This window comes from Haemorhous mexicanus, chromosome 5, assembly GCF_027477595.1.
Source record: "Haemorhous mexicanus isolate bHaeMex1 chromosome 5, bHaeMex1.pri, whole genome shotgun sequence".
NCBI classification, from domain to species: domain Eukaryota; kingdom Metazoa; phylum Chordata; class Aves; order Passeriformes; family Fringillidae; genus Haemorhous; species Haemorhous mexicanus.
In genome coordinates, this window is record NC_082345.1 from 51,220,814 (window position 1) to 51,247,015 (window position 26,202).

Sequence of the window (26,202 nt, forward strand, 5' to 3'; positions counted from 1 at the left end):
TTGAAAGGAAGTCGTGGTAATAGAAGGTAAGATCGAGTACCATTCAAACTGCCTTAGTCAAGGACATTTTCTTCGGGGGTATATATAGTTTCATCCCTGAAAAAGCTTTTTTTGCAGTCATAATTGCATAACAGCACTTTTCTAACATGACTGCTACATATACTGTAGCTGACTTTTCCTTGACACAAATTTAACCTTAATGACCACTCCTTTTTTAACTCAGACCAACAGAAGAGTGAAAACTGCAGGAAACTATTCTTTTTTCCTGCTCAGGTTAAAATAAAATAAACAAATAATCAGCTAGTGGCCAAACATTCAAAAGAGAATCGTAGGGAAACTGGAGAATAAAAGCCTTTGAAGATTAAGTACCTGAACTACTGAAAGAAAGAAAAAAAGTGAAAGAATTTTGCTTACTTATTAAATCAGCAGCATTGTCAATTGAATAGAAAACAGAAATTAACTAAATAAGTAAACTACAAAAAAATGAGAAACAAAGAACAGCCTTGCAATGACCCTAAGAATATGAAGATTGTAGTAATTTCTTGAATAATTCGTAAATTAAAAGAAAGAAAGAGTAAAGCTATGAAAAGTTAGACCCTGAATATTTAGATTTTTTTCCTGGTATGGTAGGATTTCTACTATTAAACACACAAAAACCCAAAACCAAAGCAAAGAATAAGCCAGATAATATTCTGACCCCGGGATGTCAACATCCCTGTGCCTGGGGTCTTTCATTCCATCCAGATCAGAATTCGGAGGATCCCTTGCACCTCCACTTGGCATCTGCTCATGCAAGAGGCCACATAAGGGCTGCAGTGTTCTCATTTCATTGACAGCTTGAATAAGAAGGACTCTGCTACAAAAGAAGACCTCAGGACTAACCAGTTAGGGGAGTGAGTTATTCCAACCTGGGATGCTGTGCCACCACTACAATACTACCTCCAGCATCACTGAAACTTTGCCACACTTCTTTCCTCATCCTGTGGATGAACTGATTACACCAGACGCCAGAAAAAAGCAACATTTAACTCCCAGTACACATTTTTGTGCTTTATCAGAAGCCAAGTAAGAGATAAATTTCCAAATGCATTTCAAGGTAAAACTGCAACAGGATCTTAACGGTGAAGTCTTAAGTGTATTGAGTCTATAGATAATAAATCAAAATGAAGAATACCATGGCAATCCATTCCAAAAGGAGTTGATCTTCAGCACCATGAAGCACAATATATTTTAACTTTATAACAAAATAGGCAGCCTGAGGTCTCAGTCTTATAGAACGTACAAGTAGGTCAGGCACCACCACCGGGAAGCAGGCTTGAGCCCAGGAGACAAAGAGATGTGTCAAAGTGTACAGCCCAGCTTCCTGGAAGAGAAAAAAAGCACAACAAGGTAATTGTGTGTGTTGCAACTTTTAGTAGATCATAGAAAGTATCCTGGCACATGAGAACTTTTTGCTGATGAAACTGGTTATCATTTCCATCACAACCTATTAACCATCTTGTTCAGGTGACATCACAGGAAACTGAGTGACAATGCATGAAAGTTGCACTGTGCTTTTGATACAGAAATTATCTGTTGCCTTCCAAGGATAAAATCAGATTGACTGAGGAGGAGGGACAACTGAGCATTTAATTACAGTGTAAAATAAAATAATACTCCAGCACAGGTAATAACATATATTTTGTCCCTAGAGTGTTATCTGAGCAGTTTCATTGATTTTTTTTTTCTCTCTTATTTCCCTAAGTGAAAAATAGCGTTTTAGAATTTTCAGACCACACCTGAAATGTAAAGATCTTGAAAAACCTCAGGCAATCCCTCCCTCTCAGATTTGTCTGATATGTATTGAAGTAATTAAAAATAAGTATTTAGTTTGCCTGATTATTTTCTTTTAAAAATAAACAAAAATTCAAAATGAAAACTTAAAAGTATATGTTTTGTAATGAGTAAAATATGTTAAAGTGCACTGAGTTTTCTTTTTGTTTCCTCCCCCAGAGCTACTTAACAAATATCTCTCCAATTCATAAATCCTTAAGTAGATTTTTAAAGGCAATTACTACTTCTCTACGTGTATTGTCAGTAGTTATTGATCAATAGAAAACCCAGATTTGTATATGCAGACTAGGTGCTCATCTAGTTTCATTTTGATTTTTTTAGCATGCACTTCTCCTCTACCATTCAATGATGTTGGATTTCTGATTCTTGCCAGACCCCAATGTTGATTATATATTGTTAATATTATTCTTCCTTTCTTTTCTTCATAAGCTGGTCTTGAGGTAATTTCTGCATTATTACTACAAAGTATATATCTAGATTGTATTAAAAGAGCACACCGAGTTCCCCAAATAGCTATCATCTGCACAGAAAAAATTCTGACACCTTAGAGTAGCCTAAAGGTTGAAGATGAAGTTTTGACTTAAAAAAAATGTATTATTAAAAAATGGCTAAGGACAGTTCTTTACTGTAAAGGAGTTCTTGCTTGTTAATACAAACACTGGCCTGGTTTTAAGGCAGTATTTATTTATGACATTTTTTATATCAAGGCTCTCTAAACTTCACCTGTAATATACTCTACCATGATTTCACATAAAACTGTCTACCAGAAGGGATTGACATTAGTTACGAGAGTGAGTAGCAGCAGCTCTTTAGACATATAACTACTGTGCCATTTTGATGTAATTCAGTTTAAATTTCAAACATTTCTATTTAACATAATCAAGTGGTATGAAATCTTCTTTTAAAATGGCAAGTATACAGTACCAGCTCAATTGGCACTTAGCAACGGTCCTTTTGCAATATGCACAATAGCTTCCAGCAGGGAGTTTTTTAAGGACCATCCTTTGAGAGCACAAACTCACACACGTACAATCAGGACACATCAAGGTTCTATCTCCAGCTCCCCTTGAGATGTTATTTAGCTAATGCACAAATGTTACAGCTAAGCTGTTAGCCTGAAAAATAGAACAAGCAGTTGTGTGTAGGTACAACCATTTCTTTCTTCATTCCAGGATATCTTCATATTATAATTTCCCATAAAGTAACATCAAGAAAGGTGTAGTATGTGATTTTTACTCAATAGGTGGATTTTCACTTTTAAATGCACTGCAGCCATCAAATGTCCCTTCTTGAATCTTGTATTATGTTGTGGCAAAGCACCTTTAAGTGGGTATACTGCAGTCATTACTGGGTATCCTCTTGTTAGATCATTCTGGAAAGATATAGCTCTGTCACAGACTGCTATCACCAGTAAATACTGCTGTGTGTGTAGCTGTTCTGCATCCAATGAAAGGAAAAGATCTGGCCCTGCAGCTAGCTTTCCTCGAGAGAGTCAAATCCTGGCAAACAAGCCCCTTGTTTCAACAGGAAGCCTCCCATACTTATTGGTTGCCTTCCAAAAACTGTATTGAACCATATAATAAGTTCAAATTTCATTAAGCCCAGGAGCAGAGGGAGTTTCTAGCATGCTGCTAAAATCATGGCATAATGCTCTGAACCAGATGATTGCATTCTAATCTCATTCCAGTTGGGATCCTGTTTTCCTAATAGAAGGCTTTTACAATCAAGATAGGGAAGTAAGAGGGACTCCAACACTGAAGTCTGCAATGCAATACTAAATACGTTGCTTAGATATTTTGCACGTGGAAAGAGATGATGACATTACTATTACTGCAGTAATGCTGTCTCGAGTGCAAGATTTCAGAATTGGCTGGAATTCCCTTCATATGGAAAGCTGTACCAACAGCATGGCAACATGGTGAAAGCACAGAAGGCTATGTTTGCCTGATGACAAACTTTTTTTTCCCAAAGTTGTAAGAAACATGATGCTTAGTCAAATTTCATATATCATATGAATCTCAAAACAAAATACGGTTAAAGAAAGAAAGTGAAATGGGCATATATTTTTAGATAATATGAACCTATATGAGGGGAGAACATTGTTGTACACATGAGACAATGAATTAGCAGTGTAATGGACTCTGAAAAGATGCTATTCGTTAGTGCCTGACCATGAAATCTGTGGAAAAGCCTTAAAATCAATGAAAGCAGGAATAATTTTTTGTTTGTTTTAAATTATGACCATGAAAAAATGTAGATATGGGTTAATGAAAAGAACTGGTGAAATCATGTTGTATTTTTTCTGTTTGATCAGAAAAGAAAAATACTCTCTTTTTCCAGTCAAAACATTCACTTAGATGTTTTCTAATTGCAGTGGTTTGCTTTATTAAATTTGAAGCAACACTCCAAATTTAAATATAGTTTTGTTTAGAAAAGAGCTCTTAAAAAATTCTCTAAGCAAAACTGAATATTTCGTAGCTCAGATTTTTTTTTAAATCTGCAAAAGCCACTGAAACTTTAATTGTTTCAGTTTTGAATCAAAGTAATGCATATTGTCTAAATTTTTCAATTCAGACAGTGAATTAAAGGATCAGTGATGTGCATTTCTCTGACTGTAAGTGCTATTATAGGCTTCAGTTGGATTAGCATCCTCCTCCTAATCCAGTCTATTAAAAATGCCTGTGTTCTAAATCTGCATGATTTGCCTCCTGAAGAACAAAGACGGAGGCGCTTTTTTTTGTTCTTTTTAATTCAAATGAAAATATCAGATACTCCAGGGATTGGTGATAGTCTAGAATATTTTGGGTTGGGCCATTCTGACTATTCAGGCAAAGGAACAGCTGACATTTTTCGCGTGGACATCTTGAGGCCCACAGGAAAATTTGATCTTCTTAATTCCCAGCACTATACTGTGCTGGGAAGTTAACATATTAGGTTCCCAGAGCCAGATAATTTATAAAGGTTCTTCAAAAGATGGATGACAAGAGTGCACAGTAGCTTGTGAGAAGTTTTGGTGGTTGGTGGTGGCACACTGGCCACACCACTTTGGGAATGGCTGTTTCTCCCCACAGGAGTGACGTGTGAGAGGCACAGCAAAGAGCAAGGCTGACACACTGTGCTGCAAGAGCAGAAAGCTGTTCTTCAAATTCTGGTAAGTGTTTTCTCCTGGCCACTCTGGTTGCCTAGGTAAAGTGTAACTGGTAAAATCTGCTGGAGAATTTATTTTTCTCAAAGTCCAGTATTTAATTTTCATTGTTTGCCTATGGGGTGGTGGGGTTTTTTTGCTTAAAAATCCTAAGTGCTATAGTCTACAAAAACTGATGACAAGTAGCAGACTTTCCCTTTTTGATTTTTAACAGAATAATTTTATAATTGCAGCTGGTAAAGAAAATACTATATAACTGGCTCCAAACATTTTTTTTTTTTTGGCTGTTGTACAGAAAAGGACTTACTAATCTTAAACTATTAAAAAAAATCATCTGGGCAGACAAATTTGCCTGCCAAGTTTTAGGTGGCTGGTATCCAGAGTGGCTGAGACATTAAATGTGAAAACTAAGTGCTTACACTTGAAATACCAAACTACAACATCAGGCTCCTGATGCTGTAACTTTTAAGAGAACTAAGTGGTGTAACACTGTGCATAATTATTTCACTCATGAGCAAAAGACCTATTACTCATAAGCAGAGCTGTAAGGAAGTTATAAGGATATTTCTTGAGAAACATATGCCAATCATTTGCCAAACAAGACCGTGCTTTGCAGTTATATGTTACCATTTTTTGGACTTGCTGGCTAGTGCAAATCAATAGATTTTGAAAGTGTATTGGTTATGGCCTCAAGAGGTACTTCATAAACTTTTATTTCTTTAATGTTAAATCTATTAGGGTATCACAGGCCAAATAAAAATTATCTTATCCCATCATTTTTTTCTTTATTTCTCTCTTTATCTTGCTTATCTGTAGTACAGTACCTGGCAGAGTACCAAGGGCTAAAACTCAGCTTTCTCTGATGTTAGTGTACTGGAAGCTTAAACAGCAGTTTTCCTGCCAATTTAAACTTTTACTTTTTAATGAAGAATTTAAACCAGAAAAGCTAAGCATTCCTTGCACTTGCTCTTTAGTAGGAAGTAAGTTTGAATTGGCACTGTGAATACTAAAGCTCTTTTTCAAATCTTATTGAACCAAAACTAAAAATTCTGTTTAAATCCTTGTTGTCATCTAGGAACATAAAACACCAAAAGACCAATAAACAAAATTAAAAAAAAAATCTAAACAAATATATTTTACAGCTTGGATTTTAGAGAAACAAGCTGCTCTTTCACTTCTTATTTATTAATTTTAAGCAAAATCATTCAGCTCTACCTCATAAGAGATATTCCTCCTTTGTGGGTGATATCAAATTTCTCTCAAAATATACAGCTACATAAAATATACACAGAACATTTTATTCCTATACCTGCACCACCACAGGAAGATTATTTCCAGCCCCTGAAGTAACTTTGCAGACTTCTGGGATTTCTGTATATTTTTTGTTGATGGGGTTCAGAAGAAGTTTGCTTGGTTCTAATACATCTCCATGAGCTGGCTTTGTTTACTGCTCTCAGAAAAAGGCACAAGAAACTTTGTAAACTCTGTGAACAACACATTTGAAGAAACTTGCCTTTATTCTTCTCTCCTTCTATATAAACTCTTGAGTTTTCTGTGCATGGGTTTGGGCCAAATGACTGAAACAGTCTGTGGGTCAGGACTATCATGTAAAGTTTGGATCTTTCAGATGCTTGTTTAAGTTGCTGACATCTATATGTCTTACTCTGAGTCCTTTACAGAAGTTGTGGTGCTATCTGGCCACGGATCAATTATGGTGTTGCCTACTGCAAATGAGCTGTCCTAACTAGTAAACAGCTTGGTCCAGTTAATGCAGGAGCAGATGGCTGAGGCTGTGTTTATCTTGAGGCACTGGGATTTACCATGGTGCAGACAACAGCAGGAGGCCAGGTGCCTCCAACAGGACATAGATTTAGATACTCCAGTACCTTGAGAATTTGGTCTATTCAAGCTCCTCAAGGCTCAAATTGAAACACATGCTTATATACTTAACTGGCCTTGATGATGGTAGTCATATCACCTAAGAACAGACTTATTTTCAAAGGTAGTGAATTTTATAACCCTCATTTTTCTATGTTACAGGGATCGGCGCTCCAAACGAGATGGCATTCTTGCTCAACTCTTTGTTCCCCTTCTATGAGATGATGAACTAGGGATGTGCTGACACTGAAATCATGTCTGCAAAGTGTTTGGAGATGTTTGGGAACAAGGCTGAAGAAAATGCAGAAATATTATTAGATTATGTTTATTTTTCCCAGAATTATTTTTAAAATTATTTTCGATACCTCTGCTAGTGAAGATTTAACAGTGTTGTTGATGATTCCACAAGCTTTTTTGTGGGAAGATTTGTAGTTCATGAAAAGAAAAATAAAAAGGAGGAGAACATAATTGTTCTTGAAGATGGTGAATGGTGTGGGGGAAGTGGATATAAGGAGCAGCTGAGGTCGCTTGGTTTGCTCAGCCTGGAGGAGACTGAGGGATGAATCTACAGCTTCCTCCCAAGGGAAAACAGATGGGCAGGCACTGGTCTGTTCTCTTTGGTGACCAGTGGCAGGACTCAAGGAAAGAACATGAAACTGTGTCCTAGAAGGTTTAGGTTGGATATTAAGAAAATCATCTTCTCCCAGAGGGTTGGGCACTGGAACAGTCACTCCAGGGAAGTGGCCACAGCACCAAGCCTGACAGAGCTCAAGTGTTTGGACAACACTCTCAGATACACTATTCTTAGAGTTGTCTTGTGCAGGGCCAGGAGTTGGACTCTGTGATCCTTTTGGATCCTTTCCAGTTATTCTGTCATTCTGTGGTTCACTGATAACTGCAAGATAATTGCAGCAACAACTAAACTAACCCAGACAATCACACATACATCCCTCAGAGCTCAGTCTTCACTGGAGCCATATCTCCTAATTTACACCTGATCTGATTACCAGATATTCTGAATTAAATTGTATAGAGGCTGATTTTCAAATCCTGTATTATTATCAGACACTTCCTGTGTTGAAATGGTTGTTTGGGCAGGCTTCACAAATCAAAGCATTGTGTGGCATTAGGAACATTTCTTAATGTTCCAAGAAAACAGAGAGAAGCTCTTGAGCTTCATGAGATGGAGTGAAACTGGCTTAGTGAGACAGAATCTGAGTTTTGACTCCCTAGCAGTCATGAGAGTCAAACATATCACCTGAGGAAGAGCTGGAGAATTTGGCACAAATATGTTGTTTGAAGAACGTATTATAGAGCTTTATGCAGTGTATGTTTTCTGAAGAGTGAGGAGGTTCTCTTTCCTTCAGATTTACTGTTCTATTAGGAGCACAAAGGGCCTTGTTCCAGGGGAAATCACAGCAATTTCATTTTTCAAGAAGGAACAGTCAGCACAATCAGCACTTGAGAATGAGGCTGAATGCTCCAAACTATGAAAGTGCCCTCACAGAACATGGCTCTACATATAGAACCCTGAGATCTACATGAACATGTAACTTGATAACAACAGGTATCTATTCAGGTATATGCAGAAATGTATAGCTACTCTGCAAAGAACTGCTTCTCTCCTTAAGTCTTGCATTGAAATTTCTTTTTACCTATAAATTAATTAGGCCAAGACTGATCACGCAGTGTGGACTATAAACTCAGTGTTCAAAGCCAAGATGAAGAGTGGAAGAGTAAGTTGAAATATTTGCTAAAGTATTTTTGTCAGCCAAACCCTGTAACATACTTACAGTAATATACTTACAGACTTACACCCCAAGGGAATAACCATTTCATACTTAAAATCATAACAGAAAGAGAAAAAAATGTAGTAAGAACATTTCTGTATTAATGTAATTTAATTGCTGTATAATTTTCTAACCAAACAGACATCCAAAACTTCCAGGATAACCATGTCTCTAAATAGGCTTTTTTTCTGAAATTTTCATTTCCATCTAACCTGTGCTGCTGTGACGAAAAAGAGAACACACCTGTCATTTGAGGGTTCACACCCCTTATCATGAGCTACATTCAAACCTGTGGCTAGTTTGTCTGTTTCCCCACTAATCCATGAGAAAACTAAGCTTGGCCAACCTTCCACTCAGCCTGGTTTGTGCCCTCTACCTTTTCTATGCTGGCTTAAAATTCCTGACTGATGTGTAAATAATCAGGAGAAGCCTGGGTTCCTCACAAATCTGCATGGGAGTAAAGAAAAGAGGCAAGGAGGGAATGGCAAACCAGCCACAAATACTGTTGTCTATGGCTATAGATCCACAGAGCAGGTGGCTTATGCTGTGGATGCCTTTGTGTGTTCTCATGCAGATGATTTGGTAGCACATGACTAAACCTTGAGTACAGATACATGACTCCAGAGACATTTCCTCAGTTTATGGGGTGAGGGAAAAAAGCAGAAATTATATTTCAGAACATATTAGATATTTCTGAAATACTTGATGGTACATATACTGTGTGTTTAGTACATGCATTACACCTCAAAGTATTCATGCATGTATATTTACTTTTATAATTTATAGACCAGTTACAACACCAAGCTCTCTTCCAGATGTCAAGAATAAAACTATATTTCACAGCTACTTTTACAACTGATAGTAAATCTTGCAGATGGTATGAGTACTGTGAAAGTTATCTGACCTTGAGCAAGAAGAAAACCCCACTGGAAGACTTCTATCGCAGAAATAATCAAGGTGTGCCTGCAAATGGTTGCTTATTTGCAACCAGAGACTTTGTTCTGCACTATTTTCATTTTAAAATGAAAGGTGCATTCTTAACCCAAAAATCTCATAGCCAAAAAACACTTTCTTTCAAAACCAGTTGACCAAGGTGTGAGGCTGGCAGTTTTTGCAAAGTTTCAGGGTAGTTCTCCAAGAAATGTACACATCAGCATTAAGCAGGCACATCTTAATAAAAGACAAACATCAGGAGAAACACCAATATTGTATTATGCAGCTTGCATTATATCATATGCTTGTGTTGCCCAAAAATGTTCCACATGGCTCTTTCACTTTCCCAAAGACACTTTAGGGAGCTAGAAGACTCTGCCAGTAAAAAAGTAACCAGTTAAGAGTACCAGAAAGCAAATGTTAGGACTAAAGTTGGGAGAAAACACCAAAAAAAGTCCAAAAAGAGGTTTTTCCAAGGCTATGTTATGGTGTCAATGAATAATTGTAAATTTTAAAGAGACATGGATATAGTGAAAATGGATTTGGAAACTTTTCCTTGTATTGCAGTTCATGGCTGGGGGATTTTCTGAGCAGAAGGCAGTAGGTACACCACTATGATTAACAGATTTCATGGTCATTCATTTAAAGAGTTTCAACCATTCATTGAATAAAAGAATATTTCTTCTGGTCTTTTAAATTTCAACTTGAATTTTTAAATTCTTGTCATACAATTCATGGTCATCAATTAGCTTTCACTGTATTAGCTTTCACCATGCCATTTGTGACATGGACTACCCTCTTCCTCTGTGCCTGCTCTTGTCTGGCCTGCTTCTGCTTTATGGAATTGTTCCATACCTGTGGTCACCACCATCACCTTTCATGTAACTATACTTGTCCTATTTTAGCCTTTTTTGAGTCAGGGCTGCACACACTATAGATAAAGTAATTACAGATTTATGCAGGGGCATAAAGATAATGTTTTCTGAAGGTCATAAAAAAGGTCAAAACATTGATTCACCCTCTGTGGAGCAAAAAAGAACTATTTCTACAAATAGAAATACTCATGATAATCTCTCCTTCCAAAATATCAGTAAGTAGAAAACCTTATTACAAAGAAGAATATACATCTGTTAAAAGAAAAAAAAACCCAGACATCAAAAGCAATATACAATCCTACAGTGAAAGCATAGGAAAAGCTGTGATATAAACCCTCAAATATTCCTAAAATCATACAACTCCACATTCATTTCTCAAAATTTCCGTAAGAGCGACACGGGCTCTGATGCCAAACATTTACACTCATCTTCCATCAAATTCAATAGCTTATGTTTAGCAATAAATTCATGAGAGTTTCAAGCATTCAACCTCTGGAAAATATTTGGCAAATTCTAGAACTTAAGCTTGAAAACAGAAAAGTGAGCAAATGGATCCTTTTAAAGGAGGTTTTCAAACATCTAAAGGCAACCATGTGGGTTTCTGTACTAATGTCAATGCATCCTTTCTATAATCCACTCTTCAGCTACAGCCACTCACTCTGAAATGTGATGTAAGCTAAAACCCTATAATGCTCTTCTTCAGTGACAGAAAATCTTCAATAAACTGAGCTTTCCAAAATATCAAGGGGACCATGTATTCTTCCTAGAAATCAAAAATTGTATTTTTCATACAATAATTAAGTGAAATACGTACGGTGCAAAACAACTGAGTCCAAAGATACCTTCCTGTCATCTCAGTGACTTCCCAATCCATTAGAGCTTTATTGTCATGTTCATTGTGATGTCACAGGATTCTCTGGGTGTGTGACCTCACTGGCATAGGCTGCCCACCGCTACCTGTGCTGCTCTCCTCCTTTCTCTTTATCCCCAATGCTAAGAATAACTTTTAACAATGAAATGAAATATTTTGATTTATGACAAAAAGGTTAGTTAGAAAAGTCAGATACTAAATTGTTCAGTGAAACCTTTATCCTTTGATTATGCAGTTGGCTGAGCATAAGCATTTTGATTCACTTTATTCCAATTTAACTCCCCATTGCAGCTGACCCAAAAGCTGACTTTTGCTATGCTTTGTATCCCTAGGAAAACAAAAAATGCAGTGATACTTGTTAAAAATTGCATAATATATGTTTCAAGGTTTTGGTTTAGCAGAAATGAGAACTAGAACAAAAGTCATGCAAATATATAAAGGCTTGATATATTCTCTTTCTGAAAACCAGTAATAAATTTTTTTTACTGCCACTTTAAGTGAATTTGATCATTTCTGCAATATAGCAGACATGCCTTATTCTGAAACTTTGTATTTAGCTTAATAACATTGCTTGAAAAGTAGTGGCATTATAATAGTAGACCTGAATCTTTGCTCTTTAGAACAATGTCTTAATTTCCCTATTTCTGTATTTTTTTTTGTTTTGAAGTAATATTGTACGCTTTATGTTTTGCTTTATAAGCAGTTACTATTATATGTCGAGTAAAAAAAAAGAAAAATGCCCTAGATACCCTCTCATTGTGTCTTTTATAATCTCCAGACTGCCTAGATTTTTAATCAGTACAACTGAAAAGAATTTCTGCAAACTATCCAAAGTTTCAAACAGAAACACACTCTGAAATCCAGTCCTCATGCATAGCTTATTTTAATGCTTTACATCCTTTTCTCTATATTTTATGAGCTGGTCCAAAATCTGAAGCCCTAAAAATATTTTAGACTTTCTTGTTTTGAAAAAGTCCCGTGAATTTGAGGTACAGTCAGGGGTTTAACATCCATTTTTAAATGTACATCAGTTCTGAGATTTTATAATGTATGTGTGCAAGAGAGACCAAGACAGCAAGGGAAAACACATGCCCAAGAGAGTCTAGCTTGGCAGGCATTTCATATTTTGTTGCACAGTGCTTTGTAGGAAAGCAGTCAGTAAGATTACCCGCATTATAAACTTTCCTGAACCTACAGTATATTGTAGTAAATTTTTGTATTTTTCATAATCCCTGTATGGTGTTACATAGTGCACAATAGCTATGGGTTGTTTTTTTTTTTCCAATACAAATCCTTTATTCCTGAATGCCCAGCATCTGTCCAATCACCATGACATCCAATGTGGAACAAATTGAAAGGGCAAGTTTCCCTGCGTGGTTCCAAGTGAAGGCTGAAATGATCAAAACCTCAACTTTTAACTTGACTACTTCATTCTCTTGAACTTGTGCCCTGCACAGCCACAACAGTGGAGAGGGGGAAAGGCTTCAGAGTTCCATGCATCACTTCTTTTATTTTATGTTCCTCTTGTCCCTCAGTCACTTGCAAACTGATGTATCTCTTCCCCATTACCAGCCTCCTTAGTTTTGCATCTGAAGTAAAAAGTACATCTGCTGTGTAATTTAGGATAGCTTTCACATCTGTGGTGCCCAGAGAAGGAGCAGGGAGATGCAGGTGGACAGAGAAACTACATGCCTTGGTGGGGCAAGAAAGTCTTTCCCATATTGATCTCTTACTATAAAAAAACGAGGTGACATAAGGATTAGAGGTAGGAGAAGCATCTGCATTTGTGTACGTTTACGTTTATTATCTAATGGGCAAATAAGGGCTATATTGAGTACTGGAAATATAGAATTTCAGTGTTGCCTGTATGCATTCTTTCCAATCTACCTGGCTGTTTTCCACAGGGTTTGTAAACTACATTCATAGTGTTTTTCTAGATAAACATCTAAAATTTTTTTTTTTAATGTTTTTGCTTTTTTCTAGTGTCATTCAAAGCAGAGACAACTGCATGTTCCTTTTGCTCAGAGGAACTTAGAGAACACTCAGTGAGGCCAATGGCAGCGTGATGACCTCAGATACATTTCTCACAGCTTCACTCGGGAACATTCCATACAGTTTTCTTCAACGCCCATGTTGTGAGCAGTTCTGACACTGTGACATTGTCACAAAGTACTGTAAAAAGAGGAATTGGATGGGTGGGATCCTGCCTGCCTTTGCCATGTGTGAGTGCCCTGGTTCCTTTGTCTTTGTCTGACGCACCTCAGCCTCTGTCTGTAGCAGTTTGGTTGGATTTTTCTGTCTTCCCCTGTTTCCATCAGAGCTCTAGTACTGCAAGTGGTATTGTGTCAATAAGCAAGCACTTTGTTGCAAAATTACTCAATCATTAGAAGGGAGCGAAGATATTCTGTGTGGCAGCGAAGATATTCTAGCTTTTACATTTTTTATCACACTAGGGCTATTTTTTCCTTCTTTTCCACTCTTATTATTAACCTTTTTATAGAGAATTGGCTTACCAAGAATTTATGAATTAGCAAGTCTATTATAATGATGAATGGTAATTACCATTTAAATCCTGAGTCATTCATCAGCTTGTTCACCATATGTCAGGTGATACAAGAGTGCATGAATACTTGTCTAGTGAGTATTTCTCAAATGATTGTTATATTTGCCTGAACTTTGGATGTGAATGCCAAATACTAGGTGAATAAAAGTAAAAATTATAGAAAAAGAAAAAATTACATTTAATATAAGCAGAGGGGGAGGGACATCACAATAAGAGGCAATGCTGCTAGTGACACCTATTAGCATTAGACAATTATTAGCAAATTTTTTATAATTTAGCAAGAATAAATGTGGATTTGAGGTTTTTTGAACATACACAGAAAAGCTCCTAATTGAAAATAAAATTCTTATATAAGATTCCTGGGTAAGGAATCATTTTTAAAAAGAAAAAGGTTTGGGAAAGAGCTTAGCAATTGGCCTAGCTAGCCCAGTCAAGCCTGAAGTTGCTTAGGAATTTCTGCCATCATCAGATGCTTCTTTATGAGTGTGAGGGCAGATACTAGTTTCTGCCAGGATCCCAGAGAATAGGTATCTATATAGCCAAACCAGTTCAGTTCATTTGACCCTATCAGTCCCCTTCCTTGATGCCCTTTAGTAATGGAGGAAAAAAATTGAAAGGGCACAAGAGCTGAACTGTCATTCAGCCTCCAAATCCAGCCTGAGGTCTGGGGTAGCGTGGCAACAGTTTCACTTCATCTGTCAGAGCCAGACATCCCAGGGATGCAAACTAAGATTTCTCTCTCCAGACTTCTCAGTGCATCTTCTCACAAAAGACAAAACAATACAAAGATATCCTCCGGGTCCCCCATAAAAAATTATGTTTTTAAATATGAGTGAAATTATTGTAACAGGAATGGGTGAACATTTTATGTCAAGTGATAAAGACTGTAAGGACAAAGTTAACATTAATGATTATTACTTCAACTCTTTCTTTTCATTTTGATGTACCATATCTCTTTTAGGTTTAACAGCTCATAAACTGAAGCCAACTTTGTGAATGATCGTTTAATTCTTGAAATGTAACCATAGACTAGGAAGAAAATACTAAGATATTAATCCTGGTGGCAGACAGCAAATGCTAGACCTGGAAGCTTAATGGTGCTAAGCTGAATGGAACACACCAAGTCTGTTATCCTAACAAAATACAGCCTCTGTGCAGGTTGGAAGTATTCTCTTGTTATAAGTATCTAAACACAGGCAAAAATAAAATAACAGTTTTAAAATGAGTAATCTTGCAGAGCTAAATTGAGACCATCTTGTTCAGCTTATCTAACTGTGGAAAACAAAAAAACAAATCAAGAATATTGTTTTAATCAAAGATCTGTTCTATCAACGCCCAGTTTTCTTCATTGTGCTAAAACTGTCATTCTACTTTATATTGCTATTGCCTCCACTTCTGAAAAAAATTAAATTTTTTTATTGCTGTCCTGAAACTATTTATATGTTGAGAAATGTTGTTGAAGTTTGGAAAGAAAAGAAAGAATCACAGAATTTCCAGTTGGATCCTCTTACCTTTGGATCAAACCATGACTAATGGATGGCAATCCTTCATTCAGCTCACTACACAAATTGGGAATGGTGTCTACCCAGAGGTAGGTTTCACTGCCAGCCTATATCTTAAAGTGAGTGACTTTGTGTACTGTAAATTTAAGTAAAATCAGGTGCTGTACATTACAATTAGAGATGCTTTCTTGTTTATTAATGGACCCAATTAGATATAATTTTTTAAAAATTGTGTTTTGCATCAATGACAAGATGCTTTTGGTTTAGATGCTCTTGGTTCAGATACCCTTGGAAATTATAGAAGGTAACAAAATGGAAGCCAAGGGACAAAATTAATCTGCAATATAAGAGGAAGAAAAATGAGGGAGGGAACATGGTAGAAATTTTTTGGGGGTGAGTTCTGAACAAAAATAATCACCAAAACCATATATCTCTGGGAAGAGGGGTAGAATTTGTGACTGTCAGTTTCAACTGTAGGCTTGCAGAATAAGCCTTTACTCAGGCAAAAGGAAAAATATCAGAATCATTTTCTATCCTCTTTTTTATTCTGTAGAATTTAACCAGACTATAAAATAGCATGTTTGTTTTGGCGTCTCAGCAGCTATTAACAAAGGGTTTGGGTGCCTGCAAAAACCATCCACCATTCAGACCTATGCAAGGAGCCACAAATCTGGTAAAGATAACATTTCTGTTTCTCATTGAGGAAAAAACACAGTGTAATAATCAGGTGAGTGTTCTTTCAAAGGAAATGCTAAAAAAGGCTGTGTATGGTGGCAGATACTATATCCCTGGATCAGCAGAAAGAGCAAAGATTCCCATTGACGCCTCCCACCAGAGGCCCCAGTATTCCTAAGGCTGCCTCTGTATGTCAGCATGTGAAGTTGATCTTTCCCAGCTGACGCTGAGCTGAAATTTCTTGGAAGCAGCTGGGGTGGAGGTGTGCCAGAAAACCTTAAAAAATAAATCAGTTACAAGTGAACCAGGGCAACCCCAAAGGCCCAGAGGTAGGGCGGGTGTTTTGCTACATGCGTTACTAATTAACTGTGAAAAGTTTTGAACGGTCCCAAAATTTTTTGTGAGTACCAGCTACCTTTTATAAAAAAGGCCATAAAAAGAAGGTAGAAAACACAGTTCCAGTAACTGAAATTAAGCATACAGAGCTTGGAGGGGGGAAGTTGCAGAACCCCAACCCACAAGCCAAACCCATTCTATTTTAGTTTTAGTTTTAACTTTATGTGATTCTTAAGTCAGTCAGAGTGTTCCTTCTCATAACTCATCTGACATAACCAATTGATGCAAAAATTTTAGAATGCTTATTTCTTTTTATGACCATTCCCCAGTATTTTTTTCCAGACAAATATTCCTTCAGCCCAAAGAAAGCCTTTGGACTCCTAACTACTCAAAACCAAACCTGTAATTAGGAGGCTTGAATCCCTTTGAAAATCAGGTGCTCTTTACTCTGCTTTGGGGTTCATACTGCAGGAAGCAATAAGTATTCCAGGCCCTGAATTTTTAAGATTTGGGGCCTCAAATGAGAGTAGGAATTTTACTAGAAAAGCTTGATTTTGGATAACCAAAGTAAAATAGTCATAGTTTTCATGTTTTTAAAGCCATTTAAAAAACTGCGGAAGCCTTAAACAAGTTCTATCAATAGTAAACAAATTAATTGTAAAATTCTGCCACACTGAAAATCTATCAAGATCAGGAGCTGCACACATCCATTAGGACCTGAATACATTTTGCTGACCTTTCCAGACAACATTTTTCAAGCAAAAAAATATCAGTTTATTTACACCATTTTATGTAAGAGTAGTAATCTGTAGACTATGTAGCATGTTTCATAGAGGAAGGGGTTTTCCACAGCTGCCTGTCTCCACCAGACGCAGCTATCTGTTACCTGAAGAAATAGTTCATTGACTAGGGCTGGGCAAAACTTCAATTGCATAATGTTTCTGAGGATAACCAATTTAGCTATGAATGACATGGGGGTGATTATAGCTCACGTTTACCTCTAAGATGACAGAGAACAGAGACACCAAACCATTGAATTGCTCCTAGATGGTTGTACCAACCACTTCCATTTCTGTTCTTTGACTTGTCTAACTGAGAAATGAAAAACAGGGATGAGTAGGTGCCTTTTGTAGTTGATGGAAAAGTAATTTACTGAGCTTGGGCTGCATTAGTGACTGGTACTGTTCTGTACCCTTGGAATTTTGCTGTGCAAGGCTCCAAGCTGTTCATAAGAAGAGGCCTTAAGTCACCTTCATCTCCTCACTGGGGTCTTCCAGGGAGTCTGTCTACTGCATCCCTGCTTCCTTGAAGCCTTGAGAGGCATGGTGAGCCAAGGCTGTCCCAGTCCAGGGTACTCCAGCCGTGTCCTTGCAGCCTTAGTAATGCTGTGTGCACCAACAAGCAGCGCAGAGCAGGAGTTAGAGTCCAAAGGAAAAATAGCACATTGCAAAACAGGCTTAAGGTACACTGCCTCACCAACTTTGTGTGGTTAAGAAACACCTGGTTTTCTTCAAGAGCCTCTGAGTGTGTTCCTGAGCATGACTGTGTATGTATATGCCTGTAGGTACATGCAATACTAAATTGTGTGTGTATAGTATGCATTTATTCTTATGTTTAAAAATAAAATTAAAAATTTTGACAGGCGCTCAGTGAAAACCACCTACATACGCTGAGCTCAGCTTTCCTGAATAAGTAGATTAAAAGGGTTGGAGGTAGAATAAGAAATGCTATTACATGAATTTAAGATTCAGTGTGAGGATGCTATCTGCCCAATCAAAATCTCTCTCAAAAGAGATTTTTCTTTTTCAAAATTCTTACTGGTAAGCGTAGAAGAATTAGATTCAACTGTCTTTTAAAAACATTTATCCTCTTTTCTTTGCTATTTTTGGGGGGGTGGTTCTGGTTTTGGTTTTGCTTTTTTGCCCCTTGTGCTTTGCCTGATACTTGGCCATCAGGAAGTTCTTGAATTAAGTTGTAAATGTGAGCTAGGATTTCAGCTTAGGAAACCTTTTCCCTATAACAGAAGTAGACAATGACTATGTTTTAAGGATTCATTCAGCTACCTAATAGATAGTACATAAACTGGTGTATATGACCCATAAGAGCAAGATTTGTGGGAGAAATAAAAAAAAATTATAAGACACAAGTTGACTTATTGAATTTAGGAAAAAAATTCTCAGACTTGCAGTACGATTTTAAAGGAAAAAGATTTAATAACAACTTCACATTTAACCAATTGGAAGACATGATTTTAACTAGAATACATCACTAGAAAACCAGTGGAATTATTACTCCATTTTTAGAATGAAACCCTGACAACACCTCATTTTATTTTAAATTAAAGAGTTGTTAAAGAAAAAGTAAATAAATATTCAAATCTGTATTTTGATGGGATTACTACAGTGAAGATAAACAGAAGAAGATGGATTTGCAGGACTATGAAGAGAAAACACATCTTAAAAATTAATATTGCCTACAATGCATTGACTGACTGTAATACCTACCAAACCATCTTTAAGAGTGGGATTTAAATTGCAAAGTTGACATGGCCGGTTTCTAGACCTTGACTTTTCCTGGTAAGGAGATCCCTGATGTGGAGGGGACTATTACTAAGATTCTGAAGTTATCCTCTGCACTGAATGAAAAAAAATATTCATGCCTTTAGGGGTTGTGGGTCCTTGCTGTGATTTACATAACTTACTGTGAGCAGCCATGGCAGACACCAATTATAGAGAACTTCGTAACTGCTCTACCTGTAGCTCCCAGTGGAAGCCATGTTTCTGTTGTATTAAATCTGTACAGAAATGACAATGGGGGAAAGGAAAAAAAATAAATGATGCTGTGAACGTTATAAGTAAACCTTTGGGAACAACGATATATGTACTGTGGTGCAACAGATAATGCAATTTTGCTCAATATTACAGAGATCATGCAGACCAAATGAAAAAAAAAATAAAGGGCAAAAATAAAAACATGCCAAGAAATTCAAAATAGACAGGAGTTGTAATGTCACTTCGCCTTTCGCAACCACTGCAGTTTTGTAAGGCAAAAGTTTTGTGTTTGGCCTGGAAAGGAAGCATGGCCAGGTAAAAAAAAATAATGCATTTACCAAAGTGTCATCATATGCAGTGCATGGAAGAAAATCTGAGGGTCTGCCCAAATTAAAAATAATTGTGCTCAAAACTGTCTCAAAAGCTTATAGAGTTAGTGGAATTAGTATTCCCTCTGGAAGTGCCTTTAAAGTAGTTCTCTGTACCACTAAAGAGCTCCTGCACAGCCTGAGCATAAGCTGGCGGGTAGCTGGGACCTGCTGCCACCTCCAGAGGAGAGCAGGGAATGCTGGAGGCACATTTCCATCTCTCTGTGTACAGGGCCTGGCACAGAAGTGTGAGCTGTGGCACAGCTACACATTCATCCAGACTTCCTCCAGGCTTGAGGGAGAAAGGAGAAGCAGTCCTTTGTGCAGACAAAGGTGCAAGTATTGTGCAAATATTCTGTGCGCCAGGCCGTGTTTGGAGTCCTGCTGCAAAGTGGCCAGCGCCAGCTGGGCCATCTGCTCTGTGAAGCTTCATCAGTGCTGAGTGCACTGCTCATGCTGGGGTGCCTGAAGCTGCCCCTGGGACACAGCTCAGATCTTTGTCTTGTAAAAGCCCTGCAGCCCTCCTGAAATATTTCTATTGGGGCTTTAAAGGCTGACAGGAAGCACTTTGCTGTTATGTTCTCAGTGCTTCCGGGAATGTTAGAAAGCAGCAAAAAACAAAGTTCCAATTTTTGACTTTTGTGTCAAACAAAACCAAAATGTCCTTTTAAAACAAACAAGCAAGCAAGCAAACACCACCCAACCAAGAAAACCAAAGCACCAATAGTCCCTCCTAAAGAGCCCTCACCAAAACCAAAACCCACAAAACAAAACCCCTTTAAAGAGGAAAATGGGAGTAAGTTAAACTTTATGTTTCAGCTACCATTTGCTGGTGAAAGGATGGAAGAAGGGGAAGGAGGCAACAACCTTTCAGATTACCCATGCCTGTATGGTGCCATGACTGGGTCCACTTCGAACCTAAGTGTGAATAAATAGATTTTGTTCTGCTTCTGCTTCAGATTAACTTTTCAGCTTCTACCATTCCTGGATGCTTGGGTGGAGGTTTATTCTGCATTGAGCAGGTATCTACTAGAGTTTTCCATATATTTGTATTGCCCAAAGCCTTCAACTTCCTCTTTTCTCTGTTGTTGGTTTTATAATAGCCTGTTGACCCCTGGAACCTAGTAAAATCACTTTTGGAACACTTAGAAAATTTGGAGTAATTCATGGTGTACTTAATCTTAAGAATGTTAACAAAAAAAAAAAGTTGGAAAGTGAATTGAAAGAATTGAAAACTGGAAATTGAGACCTCATGCTCACTTCTTTTGTTCTTCATTAGGACTTGCCCTTTTAGTTAACAATCCTGTATAAAAAAAATGTGAAAGTGGTTGTAACTGAATTAAATCTGTCTCCTCTCTTACATGAATCAATCCTGTCTGCAGGACATAACCTGAAGGGGAAGTGTTGCTCACAAGCTTTGCAAATTTTCACATGTGCTGAAGTCAAAAGGTCTCAAAAACACTTATTTGTGTCTCAAGAGCTAGAATTGATAGTCTGCTATTTCTGCACGCTCTAGACAAGGAGGAAAATGATGGATGAAATCCACAAAGGGCTGAATTAATTTTTCAAGATACGTTAAAAATAGTCTAAAATGTAGCTGGTTGCTACCTTCATCTGGAAAACCGAGCATGTTTGCCTCTGAGCACTGGCAGCAAACCAGACCAAGGACCCTTTGTGAGGATTTTTTTGTTTTTGTCTGGCCTGAGCCACAGAAGGATGTCACTGTGAGTCCAGGAGCCTAATCCTCCAGGTATCCCTCATGGGGCTTGAGGTCCCTGGTCCATCCCAGAGAGAAGTGTCTATTCAACTTGACCTTCCCTCAGCATGGAGTAAGAAGGGCCTAACAATTCTCTGTGCATGCCAGGTCCATAATGGTGCTGCTGAAAACAGACCACTTTATGGATAACTTATGCTGTGTTGGCTTCATTATATATAGTAGTGAAGTCAGTAATTTTCAGCATTGTATCATGTATTAAAAATTCCACAAGTCTAAACATGATTGGAAGTGGGGAAGCAAGTAAAACATTGATAAACAGTAGGATTCTGCAGTACCTCAATAGCCCACAAAAATTCCACCACCTGAAATTCAGAGTCTTGACCAGTTCACAGGACAAGTCAAAGAAATAATGGTTCATTTTGCTGTAGGTGACCCCCTTAGTCTCCCTTTGTGCATCACAGTCCTGGAAAGCACCATTATCACAAAGCCAATGAGAAAAACAGTAATTTTCATCATGATTCCAGGGACACCATGTTATACAAATTTGCAAGGGAGGTCACTCCAGACACACATCCTAGGTGATGGGATTAGAGCTGTTGTTTTCCAAGGACCAGTGCTTGAAGACATTTGTTATCTGTTAAGTCCCTAGTAAAATCTAACAATACTGTAATCTTAACTAAAGGTATATCCATTGTATTCATTCCACTGAAGGTGTTATCCCAAAAACATCATTGCACATTTTATTGAAGGGAGTGAGATGGTGACTTTTGAACCTCTAAGCATTCTTGATTGCTATTTTAAAAATTTGAACACATTTTTATGTTTCACATATTTCAGTTTTTGTCCTGTCTAAAGCTGAAACAGGATGCTGTTTCAAACATTGCCTCATGTTTACGAACAAGGCAAGGTGCTCTTTGAGCATATGATATTCCACTATAGCAGAAAGAAAATAATTTTATAGAGTGTTTTTGCATATGCTATTAAGATTCAAGTCTTGATTTCTTCCCCTTCTAAACAGTGTCCCAAAGACCTGTGGTATCCTCTGTGTTAAGTGCCGGGTTCAAGAGATTAAGGGCAATGACTGGCATCTAGTTCACTTTTATTTCCATTTCAGTGCAACCTCACATCGCTATACATCTGTTTTGTTGATTCAGAAGAGCACTTGAGATGCTTTACAGTTGATTTTGACAAGTGCTACAATTTGATATGGGTAGATAATTCTTGCTGAGTTGATTTCAAAAGTACAGAAATTATAATTTTGAGTAGATATTACCTTTCTTTATGATCAGAATTTTCATGTAATATACTGTGCACTTAAGCTTCTTAATCACATTTTCTTTTTTTAAACATTACATTCTTTCCATCTAATCAAGTATTGCAAATTAAAATATTGTTCTAAATATATCTTATATTTTTTTCCATGCACTGTGGACAGCTCATGCAAAACCCACTTGAAAAAGTGGTCCCTCCTAACCTTCTCACCAAAACTATTTGGTTTGGAATTTAATTAAGCAGTGAGACAGGACAGACTATATGGCAAGGTTGATTAATGCACACCTCGGGTGCATTTCACTTCATGCCTCCAGCACATCAGAGGTGTGGAGTAATCAGTTCAACTGCTTAGTCAAAGTATCTTAATGTGATTATAAAATGGGCATTTGTTAAAAAATAAAAAACTCAAATATGACAACACATCCTTACACTACAAAATGTCATGCACTGAGATTAAATTTGGATGAAAAAAGTAAATAATTTAATTAAATCCAGGTTTAAACAGAATAGAATTATTTAGCTGAAATGTTTTATGGGGTGAAATGTGAGTGATCCATCCTGTTCCTTCCGCACCCCATTCCTTTGAGTGCACAGAAACGAGTAACCCATCATCACTCCCAGCTTCTGACTCCTTCCTTTTTTCCCCTCTCCAGTCTAATTCTTTACTCTCTTTCTCCTCTTTGTTTATTTATTGTCCTTCTGCCTCAGGCATTTCTCCCTGACGTCAGTATTTACTGGGCATGAGCCTGTGCTCTCTGTATTGGTGGTCCCCAGGTGCTCTTCAGCACATGAATTGATGAGGGAAGGATCTGTCCTTGGCTAACCTCTGAGAACACTGCAGAGGGGTTAACTCCAGATTTACACCATGCAACTGACAGTTTAAGTAGTCTCAGTTGGAGGCTTTCAACAGAAATTCTGGTCAAAGAAATATGAAGAAGGATGGGCAGAGAAGTCTTCAACTTTCACAAGAAACACCCATCACGGGTTTGTTTTCCTCTGAAGGAGAATGGACTAATTTATATTTTTAGGAGAAAGTATTGTCAGAATGCAATCTGAAAATAAGTGTTACACTTTGTGATTTCCTGATAACTATTCCACAGATATACATGAGAAAGCATAAGCTTCCACCTCACACCTTTGTGTCTCTCTCCCAAAGGCCTGGTGTTCAAACATCTACTTGTGCCTGTCTGGGCTGGAGAGTTTATTTTCTTCACAGGAGCTGGCATGGGGCTGTTTTGGACTGGTGCTGGAAATAGGATTGACAGCACAGGGAAGTTTTAGCAATAGCTGAGCATCTTGCACAGCATCAAGACCTTTTCTGCCTCTCACCCCACCCCACCAATGAGGAGGTTGAGGGTGCACAAGGACTGACCCCGAGTGACCAAGGGATATCCCAGACCATATGGCACCACGGTCAGTACATAAAGGTGGAAGAAGAAGAAGGAAATGTGGGGTGATTTTCAGAATGATGGTGTTTGGCTTGCCCAGTCACAGTTACATGTGATGGAGCCCTGCCTCCCTGGACATGGGTGAATATCTGCCTGCTCATGGGAAGTGGTGAATGAAGTCCTTGTTTTGTTTGCATGGCTTTCATATTATCTCTTGAACTGTTTTTATCTCAGCCCACAAATTTTCTCACTTTAACCCCTCCAGTTCCCACCCCACTGTGGGGGAGTGGGTGCATGAGGCTGAGCTGTTGGCTGGGCTAAAACCACCATACAGCAGAATCAGTAGTGAGATTCTCATCGAGTTCAGCCTTGTTTGGCCCTCGGACAGCAAATTTTACACCAGCATTAGCACGAACTGTCAGAGGGCTGCACTGCTGGCACGTGAGAAGGGATTTCCTGCCCCACAGAAGGGATTGAGCAATAGAGACCAAGGAAGGGCCTCTGGCCACTGCCTGTGGCTCCGTGGAATCAGTGGGTGGTGTGCCCTGGCATCTTCGTAGGCTGCATCTCCTTGGTCCCTTTGAGAAAAGAATTTGACTGGAAGTTTCTGAGTTTAAGCTAGCGGAGTTTATGAAGAAAAGGGTTTTTTTTGTTTGTTTTGTGGGGTTTTTGCTTTGTTTTTAATTATTTTCTCAAGAGAAGAGAATATAGCCTAGAGATTTTAAAATATCACTGAAAATGAGAATCTGCTCAGTTGTGGGGGAGTGTTAAGGGTCCCCAAGGAGCCAAACAGACTAACAAAGGGGAGAAAAGTGTCTGGAGCAGTGATGGAAGGAGGACAAAGCAAGAAACAAAAATAACAAAGTACAACTGAGTCTGTTATACAGAAGGGAGTGGAGGGACTTTAATGAACAGAGAGGGAGAGGCATATGTCCAAAAAATAGAAGATTAAAATGAGACAGGAGGAGTGGGGATGGGAATGCCAAAAAGTTCAACTTCACATCAAAAACAAAAGCAAGGGTCTGAAATGGCACAGTCTGCTCGAGGGACTACTCCTTACTGTTGCAAGCAGACCCACAGAAGCTTTTCAGATATTCATATAAGGGCAGCAGGAATAAGCCCCATATTCACCAAAGTATTTCTCATCCATGCTCATTTGTGTTCTCACAGTCACTGCCACATGACACCCCAGCTCTGCTATTCACTTACCTCTATTTAAATCTTCCTACATGTTTTTCTGTTGTTCTGTTGGCCACAAAACTTAAGAGGAATTCAAAGAAAATTTTTAAAAAGTCTATTAGGAGACATGGACTTTCCTTTTCTGAGAGGTGCATGTGAACACTTCTGTCTAGCATAGGCTGGATTTGTCCAAAATCTGCAGTTCTGGTGTCTGAATCAGCATTTTTAAGCAAGAAAAGTAGTCCATTCAGATGTATTTTTTAAATAAATACATTTCATTTTAGGTTTATGGCGTTAGGTGTAAATACTAGTGATATCTAATTGCAGATTTAAAACTAAATTCCTTTTCACTTCTGTTAAATAAACATTCTATATTCTCTATTCAGATGAATTGTTTTTTTTCTAGTCAGTAGCTACATTGAAGTTTATAGTGTCATACGCATAAATTAGGAATTGTTGAAGAAATAAGTGTTTATGCAGAATCCATCCCATAAATAGCAGAGAAAAAGCAAGTAAGGTTATTCATGCAGGGCTGCTGATATATATACAGGGTTACTCACAAAGTTTCCTCTAGTGTTACATTTGTATTCATATATGTCAAAAATGCAATGTTATTTCTTTTTAAAATAAATTGGAAGCACAAGTCTGTGGTGTATGATTATTTTATTAACTGATAAATCAGCTAGCTCTCAAGGGTATGGAAGAAACATATTTATTTAATTTACAAATAAACTGTATCCATTCCCGACTCCCATCCTTTGTTAGAAGCATGCACTAAGAAATTCCAATAGTTTACATTCTGGTTGCTTAAATTCATTTTCAGGAAGTAAAAGAAAAAACATAAATATATTTTTTCAAATCTCCAGACTTCTGTGCAAACAAAATCCCATAAAATATGAACAAGTGTAAACATTGAGTGTGTTTTCAGTGGACATGTGCTTTCATAGTCATATAACTTGTATTTCCACAGCGCTTCCCTGACTTTAGGTACACAAGTTCAAACCTAATACCTCTAAATAGTACAGCCTGACTGTCAGCATGGCTGAGTGCTGGCAGTTTCACACCCATAAATTCTCCATTGAGACCCAGATGGATAAATGACTGCA